Source organism: Nelumbo lutea, chromosome 1 (assembly GCF_056320005.1).
Source record: "Nelumbo lutea isolate HS-2025 chromosome 1, American lotus-T2T, whole genome shotgun sequence".
Classification (NCBI taxonomy): domain Eukaryota; kingdom Viridiplantae; phylum Streptophyta; class Magnoliopsida; order Proteales; family Nelumbonaceae; genus Nelumbo; species Nelumbo lutea.
The window spans coordinates 173032550-173045136 of NC_142684.1; positions in this window are offsets into that span (position 1 = coordinate 173032550).

Sequence of the window (12587 nt, forward strand, 5' to 3'; positions counted from 1 at the left end):
TTTTTGATAATTCCTATTCTGAGATCTTTCCATATTAATAAATTTTCAAACTCATCATTAATGAATCTTCATGTAATGACTCTAAACATATAAGAGACCAAGACCTAGCTTGAAATAAGCATGTCTAGTTTGCATCCCATGTCAAAATTTGAATGAACTTCATGATTAGAACTGATGTTGTCTTGGTCAAAAGCTCAAAACCATGAAGTCTTATCAGGAATCACCATTAACATGGAAAGATTTTATACTAAAGTCTTATTAGGTGATTTCGTTGGGAACCTTGAATTAACTAAATTGAGAAAAACCTTTGTGCAATTCTCCCCTGCTTTAAAATGCTTTCAGAATTCTATTTTCTCCAAAAGTTTATCTTTCTTTGCCAATAATTTAACTTTTCAAAGAGACCATCCATAAGCATTGGAAAAATCCAGACCCTACTAGAAATAAATGCCAGTTAGTCCTACTAGTACTGAACAGCAGAGCCATCACAGATATTTTGGCAATACTCCACAAATTGTTGCCACTAACCATGTGATTTAGTTTTGAAGCAGCAGTAGGATTTAAAAGAATTAATTTAGGTGTAAATAATTGTTGCGTATTGCTTATGTTAGATATATACAAGAAAGTGAATTAATCTTTCCAACCTAAATGAGTTATTACTTTGTTACTTGAGCTTTACATGAAGCATTATTTAAACTCAGTTCATGCATTTATTTGAGTTGAATTGCGGTTAAGGATAGTGGAGTTTTAACAATAGTAGGAATAAGATACTACTATGTATATTTGGTTGAGTTGGATGCCTTGCCAATTTACTGTGATATAGAAATTTTTAAGGTGGTGCGGAGTTAATTACTCACCCTTTTACTGTTCACTCTGTTACCTGGATACAAGAAGAATATGGTTCTAAAGATCTCAGATACTTTTTTTTTATAAGCATCACACATACAAAATATAAACTTAAAATTTAAGTATTCAACACAATAATAAGATTAATTCACCAAAAAGATTAAAATGGATGTTCACTAAAATTTGAAGGATATGTCAGTTCACTACAAGTTAAAGTTTGTTATCAGCTAGTGAACAATCCAATAAGTATATAGTGCCAAATAATAAGCCATGCACAAGAAATTTAGCCATAATATTAACACCTCATAATCTGCATATATTATTTTTTGCTAATTCATAGTCATGACCTTGTTGGTTATAGTTCATCATCAAAATGAAGGCAATGGCATAAGAATAATCCTTACAAGTAATGCCTGTTTGTGAATTGCAATGTGTAGAGATTAAAGGCAATTGTTCTTGTTCGTAGTTGAATTTCTGATAGCATGTTCCAACGAAGATCCAAATCCTGATCACTCCAGTTGGTTGCCACAAGACCAAAATGAGAATCAATGTAAAACTAATATGCACCTACCTTATTTTTCATTTTGTCAAGTTACACAAGCATATAACTAAATCAAAAGATAACGTAAAAGTTATGAAAAGAAATGCTTTTGATCAATGGTTTGGGGATGATGCCCTGGGAGGGGGAGATGATTGAAAAAACCATTTGTAGAAACAAAGGGAAAGCTGTTGCATAAAAAATATATACGGTAACCAATGCCAGTTTAAGTCTGTGACGAAGAAAAGTTATTGATACAGATGAACTTCAAACTAGCATGTACGATATCATTTGCTATCAAATTGGGGTGCCAAAAAAAATGCTGTTCAGTCTGTAACTTGCATATTTGCTTATGAAAAGCATTTCAAGCTACTCTTTCTATTTTATCCATTTCTGCTATTCCATTCACCTGAATGAAAACCTAGCCAACAACTTCCTAGGTTTTTCCTTACAATCTTTTGGTTGAAATAAATTCAATTGACCTCTTTTTGCATCAGATTCACCCTCCTAACACTCCGTGGGAGTTGTGAAAGGCAAAGGATATAAAGAATCCTAGAGATGGCTTTACTGCTAAGCTTACATTGTAGTAAGCAGACTTGAGCTATCTGCTGCAATATATTTTACTACAGTCCGAAACGCAGACTTGAGCTCAACATTGTAGTATATATTTTATTCTAGCATTTCATGAATTGTTCAATAAAGCCAGTTTGGGTTTGTAACAAGGAAACCAAGCATTTACAGGACGGAGTCGGATGACCAGGAAGCTCCAAGCTCAATCTAATGGGGCACTGGAAATCCCAATCAACTAACACAAGACTAGAAGCAAGGCAAGGAAAAGAATTAAAGTTCAAGAGGTAATTAACTTGCTTACAGAACAACGATAGAAAAACAATCATATGCTTGAGATCACCATTTCAGATCATTTCAAGTTAATTCAAGCAACAAAAGGCATCAAAAAGCCCAATCAGTGGAGAGCCTTACCACACTATGATGGTAAGAAGCAAACTAATTTAAAAAGCAAATTGTAATACAGAAATAGTTTTACGTTATGTATTATAGAAAGCCAACTGTCCAATCAAACTTGATGAGGGCGGATTTGGCCCTCTAATGTCATTGTGACATATGGCATCTCAGAATAGTTAGATGACACCTAGACACCACCTAAGTTATGATTTGGAGTCCAAGATCGCAGCTCGTCTTTATCCCGACCTGGCGACCTTCCTTCACCGTCGACCTGGCGACCTGGCAACCTGCCTTTATGTCGACCTGGCGACCTTGACCACAACTTAGGTCGGCTTGTCGTACCTCATCCAGGGTTAGCCTGTAGCACCTCGTCACCGACCGAAGTGACCTCGACGCGAGGAGCGACATCCCTCAAGGGCTTGCCGACCTGACTAGGGACCAGGCGGTGACCTACAAATGTGCTCACTGACAAATTTGGCATGCATATCTCGACGCTCCCAGGTTTCTCAGAAGTTGGCCCACGTATCGAATGTTCCGGAGGATGGTCAACGTGCATGGTGGTTACCTCTGAGGATCTCAGACCGGTTAGGCACGACCTCTTGAAAATCTCGGATGTGGTGCGTTTGGCCCAAAACAAACAATGCCTATATAAAGGCACTAACCCCAATGACACAAGAGAGAGGCGAGTAAACACATCCTAGCTCTCACACTTTATGATTTTTTAGCTCGCGATCTACTACGAGAGTACTAACTTAATCATCGGAGCGACCTCACCAGGTTAGCCACCCCAGGTCCTCTAACATTGATTCCTTGCAGATTTCTCTGAAGAGCAACCTAGTTCAGCAATCAACCCAGCTTGGAACCCAATCTACCCCCAGCTCGGCCTAGTTAGCTCGGCATCCAAGTCCCCATCCAGCAAACATCCTCCACTTCGGCTTCTGAGTCGTCGGCCACCTAGAAGTAGTCCGAACAACTGGGTGCTGCCAAAAAACCCTTCATCAAAACTCAGAGCTACAGATCAGATGGCATTATAAAAACCATCCTTTTCTAGAAAACCCATCTGGGAAATAAACCATGCAGAGTAGAAAAACAAGAGGAAGAAAAGGGAAAACAACAAAATACAGGATGGGTTTTGCAGGTAGGTTATGAAGGAGGGATTCCAAATGGTCAAGCTTGGGCCCCAACTCAAAAAGTTTCTTCGAGCACTGTCTCTGAGCCTCTGTCCACAGTTGTTGTCCTTGACTTTAGTCTCTAAATCTTCTATCAACAAGGAAGCCTCTTGGGCTTCTCGAATCCAGGCGTCCCCAAGAAGAGCATGTTCAGACATGTCTTTCAGTAGTTAAAGAGCTTATTAGTTTGTAGGAGAAAAATGAGACTGAGCTGGTTCTCATTTGTTAAGGATGCGGATCGATTGATAGTGTGAATGATTAACAACTAAGAAGGTCATTTTTTCGTTTCGTAAGGACATAAGGTTGTAGGGGACCATGACCATGATTTGGTTGCGCCCGGGGGCCGAGGCCAGGGCGGGCGCGTGTAAAGTGGGCCGACCGGCATAGCACGGCCCGTGGGTGGCTTGCCCTAAAGGCGGGCTATGCCGTCCTCCCCGGTGGAAATTTTTGGGGTCGGTCCGGCACAGCCCACTGCCCAAGCCCAAGCGTGCCCATGCCGTGCCACATCGACACGCGGTCTTGGGCCGGGTCGGGCTGCAGGCCGTGCTGTGGTTTTGGACCATGCCGGGCTGGGCCACAGGGTGGGCCTTGGGCCTAGGCCGAACTGGGCTACACTATTTTTTTATTTTTTTATTTTTTTGAAAATTTTGATTTCTTTTCTAAGTAAAATTGTAAAACTAAAATATTTAACTTTCCAATGAACTTTGGGAATTAGGAACTATTTAAAAAATTAAGAAATGAGAAATCTAAGTTATTTAATACATAAATGAAAAAAAAAAACTTAACCAAATTGAAATAAGAATGACGGAATAACAAATTGGAAGAAAAATAGGAATTTTATTTCATTTAAATTTGAATGGTACAAATTAGTGAATTATGATGTAGCGCGATCTGACTACTCCCTACTAGAGAATGATCTGGCTTCCAATCGAGCAGCGAATTAGGTGGATTTGCAACGTAGCGAATCAGAGAGCCCGGGGTGGCTAACCCAGCGAGGTCGCTCCAATGCTTAAGTTAGTGTACTATGGTGTGAGCTAAAAGCTTTGAGAGCTAGAGAGCTAGAGAGTAAAAAAATCATGCGTACCGTGTGTCATTGCAGTTGGTGCCTTTATATAGGCATTGTTTGGTGTGGGACTCGCACACTGCATCCAAAATTTTTGGGAGGTCGTGCCTAACCGATCCGAGATCCTCGGAGGCAATCACCATACACGTTGACCATCCTCCGGAATGTTCGGTACGTGGGCCAACTTCCAAGAATCGTGGGAGTGTCGGGATATGCATGCCGAATTTGTCGACGAGCACGTTTCGCAGGTCACCACCTGGACCTCAGTTAGGCCGGCACGCCCTCGAGGGAGGTCTCTCCTTTCGTCGAGGTCACTTTGGCCAGTGACGAGGTGTTGTAGGTCAGCCCTGGACAAGGTGCTTCTAGTCGACCTGAGTTGTGGTCGAGGTTGCTAGGTTGGCATAAAAGCGAGTCGCCAGGTTGGGGTAAAGACAGGTCGTCAGGTTGGCAACAAGGGCAGGTCGCCAAGTCGGCACCAAGGGCAGGTCGCCAGGTCAGCGGCAGTGCCAGGTCGCTAACTGGGACTCCATCATTTTGGCTAAGGCAAGTTGTCAACTAGGTGGTTCTGGGTGTCACATAGTTGTTTCGAGATGCCATGTGTCACAATGTCATTGGAGGGCCAAATTCATCCTCATCAATTGCCCCCCACTCCCGAGCTGAAAGTAACTCGGCGAAGGGAGTAAATCATTCATTTTGACTTGGAATGACTGATTCGATAAGCTCGTAAGCGTCGATCCAATTTGCTTCTCGAGGAGGAGTGGAGCAGGTACCCCGAGGACATCTACCTTATTAAGGATGTGACCATCAAGAGGTTCTGCAATCCGGCTAAGTACCTCAAGAGCGAAGCTCATCATGCCGTCCTCAAGAGGGGGTTCTGTGTGACTGCTTTATCAGGTCGCTCCACCTAGGTAGACTTCAACACAGTGTCCTTTAAGCTGGTTCTAGCCAGTGATTTCGATACGGAGCCTGCAATCGAGGTGGAGGTCGACTGTGAAGAAATCGGCCAAGTTTGCATCCATCATGGTGCTGATAACGAACTATTATTTCCTTTGTTTTCTTTCTCGTGCTAAATGCGAACTGCTTTTTATTTTGCCCATGCAAAAGAGGCGACTGGGTCTTATGTGGTGTCGGCACCTTAGCCCTTAGGCTCTGGGAGCGACTCGTGGTCCACTCTTCTTATCCTTGATTTTGCTCATGCCGAAGAGGCTACTAGGTCTCATGTGGTGCCGATGTCTTTTATTAGCTCGGCACATTAGCCCTTAGGCTCTAGGAGCGACTCGCAATCCACTCTCCTTAAGCATTGGAGCAACCTCGCCAAGTTAGCCACCCGGGTTCTCTGATTCGCTGTCTTGGTGATCCACCTAGTTCTCTACTCGATTGGAAGCCAGATCATCCTCCAACAAGGAGTAGTCAAATCGCACTACATCAAATTACAAATACAATGATTGGATCATTGCATACTTGGATGAATGAAATATAAAAATGGAATAAATTAATAAAAATTAAAAATACAATATGGTTACAAATTGAAAATACAAAATTACATGTTTAAAAAATAAAAAATATATATCAAATAAATTAAATAAAATTTAAAAATTTTATAATAATTTGAAAAAATGAAAAATTCTACAAGTAGTCAAATTCATGAATCATCATCTGCTTTGGGTGAAATGTTCGGTGTTGTATCATGCCCTCCCTTGTCTTGTAATCTATCTTCTACATCTAGCCAATCCTTGAAGCAGATGCGCATCTCTATGCTCTCATCGTTCATGCAACTTCTTTTGTCATCCAGCACCCTGGTACCTGCACTAAAACAAGACTTCGATGGAACTGTAGACACTAGAGGGGTTAGTAGATCATGTGCCATGGCGGCGAGAACTGGATAATTTTTCGAGTGTTCACTCCACTAGGCTAAAATATCAAAATTATTTGATACTTCACCTAAATTAGAAAATTTTATTTGCAAATAAAAATTAAGTTCAGTAAATGAATTTGTTGTAGAACTAGTAGATTTCTGCCTTCTAATTATTAATTTCTTCTTTTTTATTTCCTATATCAATATTCATATTTTCATAATATGTTTCAAGTAAAATATCTAAACCATCTTTCCTAATACTATGGTCTAATATTGTAGCTAAACAATAAATGGGAGAAATGTTCTCCCAATATTTTTTTAAATTTATTTTCCATAATTTCAACAATACATTTAAATTATGGATTATTTATATTTTTGGCCAAACAATTACTAAACCATCTTTCCAAATAATTCATTTGTTGCATTATAAAAACATTTTAAAAAAACTCTTATACAGACTGCCATTTCCCAGTTTTCATCAAATATCATATCATTAGGCATTTTTAAATTATAAAAATTAGAAAGAATTTGTTTATGAGATATACAACTTTCTAACATAGCATAGGTAGTTCTACCTATGCTTACATCTAATATAAACTGGTTATATTTTAAACTATAATTTTGGCATAAATATTTAAATTCTTGTTTTCTTGCCCCTTAACTTTTTATATATATAATACAATTTCTAATTTTTAAAATATGATTTGAAATAATATTCAAGGCATCTTGAATACATAAATTTAAGATGTGACATGCACATCTAATATGAAATAATTTACCATTTAAGCATAGTTTTAATTGAGATTTTAAAATATTTATTCTAGAATCATTATTGCTAGCATTATCAAAACTGAATAGAAACCATAAGCATGCAAAGTATTTAAAATATTTGCAGCAATAGCTGGGCCACTATGTGGGTTTATAGAACTACGCAACCATTTTTCTAGCTTTGGATCTTCAGCTAACATAAATGGTTGTTCTGCATGTACAATATACTTAGCAAGTTCTTGTCTCATTTTTTCTTGTGAATATTTAAAAGTACCAAAACTAGTCCCCTTCCCAATCTGTGTTTGGGTTGTTTCTCTCCCTTCATCTTCCTCTCACTCATGTGTGAGCAGATGTCTGCTCAAATGACCTATACCACAATTGCTACAATAACTAAAATCTTTCCTACATTTTTGGCAAACAACCCTTTTCCCCTTCCCCTCAATATCCTCTACTTTGAAAATTTTCCAAACCGGGCTACACAGCTTAGAAGCCCTCATTTTTCCCATAGTACTACTACTACTAGGGGTAAGGGTTCCACTTTCATCAACATCAAACACATCAGTGCTAACACTAATACTATCGTGATGCGATTGAATGTCATCCATACTGAACATGTTGGGGAATCGGTTTTGAGAAGGGCCAACCATTTTTTTTATTCTAAAAAGATAAAAATTAATCTAATTCGACTTACCCGGATTGCTAGTTCAAAATCCCAACTTGATTTCAACAGTTGTAGCCTTTCAACGTCCAAGCCTCCCAAATTGAGATACTTGAGTTGGTTGAGCAAGCCACCTTCTTGTTGAAAGTCAAAACTTCGATAAAGTTGAGACTTGAGAATTGGAGAATGCAGAATCAGACAATCAGCTAATCAGAATTTCTCAGATTGCAGATAATTGAGAATGTATGAGTATGAGAGATATAGAGAGAGAATTAAGAGAAGTGTTGAATTGGTGTGATGAGAATGGTGGATGATAGAGCTATTTATAGGAATTGAACATAATTCAATTACCCAAAATACACAAAAAACTATCTGTTATTTAGTTGTTCGGAAGGGTGTTTTGGTTAATGTAAAGTTACTTATAACTTTACCCAAAATACCCCCCTAAACTAGTTGTTGTATAAATGTTGGGGGGCATTTATGCCATTTTTTCAACCCCCATAATCAAAATATAGAAATACCCCCCTAATATGGTTGTTTATAGCTGTTGGGGGGAGGGGGGTATTTCTGTAAACCCACCCCAAAAGCTAAAACTAGCCGTTGGGGCCCTTTGAGAGGGGGGCCCAATGGCTGTATTCCCGAGCGGGCCGAGCGCGGCCCGTTACGGGCTTGGTGTGTCGTGTCGTGCCGGCCCATGGTGGTTCATGCTTCATGCTGTGTCGTGGGCTAGGCCGTGCTGGCACACTGGCCGCAGGCAACACGGCATGTGCTATCATGTCGTGTCGGGCCATTAGCTGGCATGGACCTCCGTGCCGGGCCTAGCATGGTCCATTAGCCGTCGTGCTGGATTTACACCTCTACTGGGTGGGCATCTTGTTTTGTTTTACTTTTACTTTTAAAGCAATTCTAATTTCTAAGCATCATGGGCGAGACCGAATCTGCTCCTCACACCTGGCGCCTCACAGGAGCCTCATACGTACATCCTATCATGCATTGGGAACATCTCCCGTACTTATTGATTATTATTCACGGGAGATGTTCCCAATGCATGGTGAATGTGCTTGTGAGGCGCTCATTTGTGAAGAGCGGATCTCGTCACATCGCAGGCATGGGCATTGTGAAAATCATCACAAGAGGACAAAACGTAAACCAGTTTTCTATTGCAAATACGGGAGTTATGGGGTGTTACGTTTGTTCTTTTATGATTATTGATTAAAGGGGCCGTGATGGCCCCAGCCAACAAGTGACTTTAACGAGTTCACATATGCGCCCCACGGCACATCCCCGTGTATTGAAAACATTTCCTAACGATGACATTATCGTTGGGAGATGTTCTCAATACACGGCGGGGATGTGTTGTAGGGCACAGATGTAAATTCGACTTTAACATGGCCTTTCACGTGGATGACAAAGTACGTGTTATAGGTAAGGGCGTTGCCACGTCCTATGCCCTAGAATTTCCAATTATGTTATCAATGTTTTAGTCAATTGGCCCCCATCCATGTTTATTTATTTACCCCCCTTCACATGGTTGCCTTCATGATCAATGTTTTCAAAACTGACCCAGACCAGAAAATTTGGGGACCGGTTCCGTTTCAGTTTAGAACCTTTTTTTGGCCAAAAAAAAGCATTGATTTGATCAATAAACTGTTGATTTGGGCAGTTGAACCGTTGATCCAAACGATGAATTTTTATCATTTTTTACTTTTTTTGTTAGAACGGGCTCCTAAAAAAATCCCTACCTCTGGTGGGAAATTGGATTTGATCCTTGCATGACCATCCTTACACTGTACTTACAGTTCCTTACAGCTATGCATTGAAAATATCTCCTATGAAAAATAATACAAATATGGAAATGTTCCCAATGGGTGCAAATGGCAGAGCAGTGTGAGGACGACTATATGTGGTTAAAAATAGTTAAAAAACGAAAGCTGTGTTGAGAGTTGTGGGCCTAAATACACATTGTCTAACAAAAAAAATGGCTAAAATCATATCATAGTCAAACTTAACAGAGGTTTATGATCTTGATCGGCAAGAATTGCATCTTAGTGTGTTCTCTTTCTTCTGTTGGATCTCACCATTTTCTACTTTATCTATAGGGATGCAAATGGATCGGACCGGATTCAAATAAGGGTGTATTCCAAAGATCCAATCAGATCTGATAGGATTCAATCTGAATTTGAATCTTATCGGATCTTCATATTTGATTTAATCCAACTTGTTTTCTTTAAAAGATAATAAATTATTGAAAGAAAAACAAAAATATACCAATTTAAATAAAAAACAAAAAAATAGAAGTATTTTTTAATTATTTTCATCATATATATAAATATTTTTTATAAAAAATAAAAAATATAACAAATTTATAAAATACAATATAAATAATATTTTTATAAATAAATAAATAGCATATACATATATATATATAATACATCGGATCGGATAGGGGGTGATCTGAATCTGATCCGATTTCTGATCGGATCATAGGATCCACACCAAAGATCTGACCATGGGTGACCCGAATTCGACCAAATAGGATCGGATCCTGATCTGATCCATTTGCACCCCTATTTATCTAGATATTGATGCTATGCAATCCGGGCACTCCTAGCTGGCAGTCGACTGGCTCCTGACTGGTGACGAACAGTACCTGAGAAGAAGACGGTGAAGGATTCCCAGGGGACTTACCCGGTGGGAATACTCCAATGCTTAAGTTAGAACACTGGACAAAGCAGTAAAGAGTGCAAAGAAGGCTAAGAGTGCAGGTCGCGCTAGATCACTAAGTGCTCGAGATTAGCTCGAGATAAAAATCAGATATGTTCAAGATACCTTTCCCCTTCGATCATGGGGCTCTTAAATATGAGTGTTCTTGTCAAATCGGACGTAACCGCCACTGAACCTCTTTCGCAGTCGTTATTTTCCAGGGTTGCGCAGGTAATCATTGCAGAGTATTACCCAATCGAATGAGTGACATGTCCCAAGAGGACAGACATGCCACCACCTATCGAGAGACGTGGGTGCAGTCTGTCGGGCTGGCAGGGATTGCGCCATCAATTAGGAGACGTGGTGCGGTTTGACGGATATGATCTTTTCAGATAGAAGCTTCTTCAAAGCGCTATGTCGCTTAATAGCGAGCTACCTTGTAGCGATCTATTCCGTAGTGCACTGCCTTGTAGCGAGCTATCCTGTTGCAAGCTACCTTGTAGCGAAATCCTAGGGGTACTTCGAGGTGAATCCTCTTGAGGTTGCCTTTGGGGCAGTTTCTCTACCTGAGCATCGGAGCGAGCTGGTTATCCTAGCTCGCGTGTTGGGATAGACTTGTCTTGGAGTATTCCCTTTCAGTATGTCGAGGGTACCCTCAGCTTGCACTGTAGTGAGCTCACCTTGTGGCAAGCTATGACGTAGCGAGCTGCCTTGCGGGCTTGTTACTTAGATGCGGTCAGGCCATTGTGCTGAGTTGTTACCTCTATTGAGTCATGTCCACGTGTCAGCTTCTCAAGGGGTTGGGTCAAATCGCCCTCCATCAATTGCCCCCACTCCTCGGGCCAAGGGTTCTATTCAGGCGCGAGGAGTTCATGGAGTGTGACGGGTGGATTTGACCCGAAACTCAAACTTGATTGAATGAACGCATTAAATATGCGCGCAGAAGTCAGGGGGCCTCTAGATCCTTTGAATGCCAAAAAACGTGCCGAAGCGGCTCTCAGTTCCGAAAGACGTGCAGCCGTCATTACCTTAATCATGGGAGACGTGCAGCCAGTCACGTTTCAGCTTCAGGAGGCGTGCGGTCAGCTTGACTGTGAACTGCCATATCCGTCTTAATTTGAGCCATCGATTTGAGGGCACAGTGGCTATAAATAGGAGGGCCCCAGGCCTCATTTCTTTTACGCTAACTTGCCTTGCTTTCGGATTCTGAGGTCAAGTCTTCATCTAGCTGCCCGAGCTCTTCTTCTATCGACACCGTCTTTTCGGTTCTTCTCTTCCCTGGTGAGTCTTATCATTTTGTCAGTATGTCTGGGTATCCGTACCACGTCTTTTCCCGGGGTGATGACCAAGATGACGCCCCCTCGAGCTCAGGGGGAGCTTGGGGGTAAGCTCCGGAAGCTTGGGAGGCTTCTGGCGAAACTGCTTCTACCTCTCAGGGCAGGGAGCCAGATAGCTTTGGTCCTTCCTCCATGTCGATGGAGAGACTTGAGACCTTGGTTCTCCAATTTAACCTCCCCAAAGACATTGTCTATAGTCTCCCTTCCGGTGACTATCCCTAGGAGCACGATCCTGATGAGATAGTGATCTTCCAGGAGTAGCTCATCGCTAGCCTCTGTCTTCCTCTACATCCTCTGATAGTGGAAATTTTGAATCACTTCAACGTCACTATTGACCAACTTCACCCCAACTCCGTCCAAAATATAGTTGGGACTATCTCCATGTTTTATGAGTACTGTCTTCCCCCTAACCTTGGCATCATCTCCACCATTCTTTGCATTAAGAATGCTTCCCCTGGAGTGCCTCTAGAAAGGCGTTCCTACTATTTTTCTCCTCGTCGTGGCTTCAAGCTCTTATACGAGCTGCCGAACAAGATCCCGGCCTGAAAGCGGGACTATTTTTTAGTTCACAACCCCGAGGGATGGCCCTTCCCAACTCACTGGAGAGCCGCCATCCAGGATTCGGGGGTCGACTTGGATCCCAAGGTTCGGAAAATGTTGCAGTCCTGGGCAGCAGTTGGCTTTCATTGG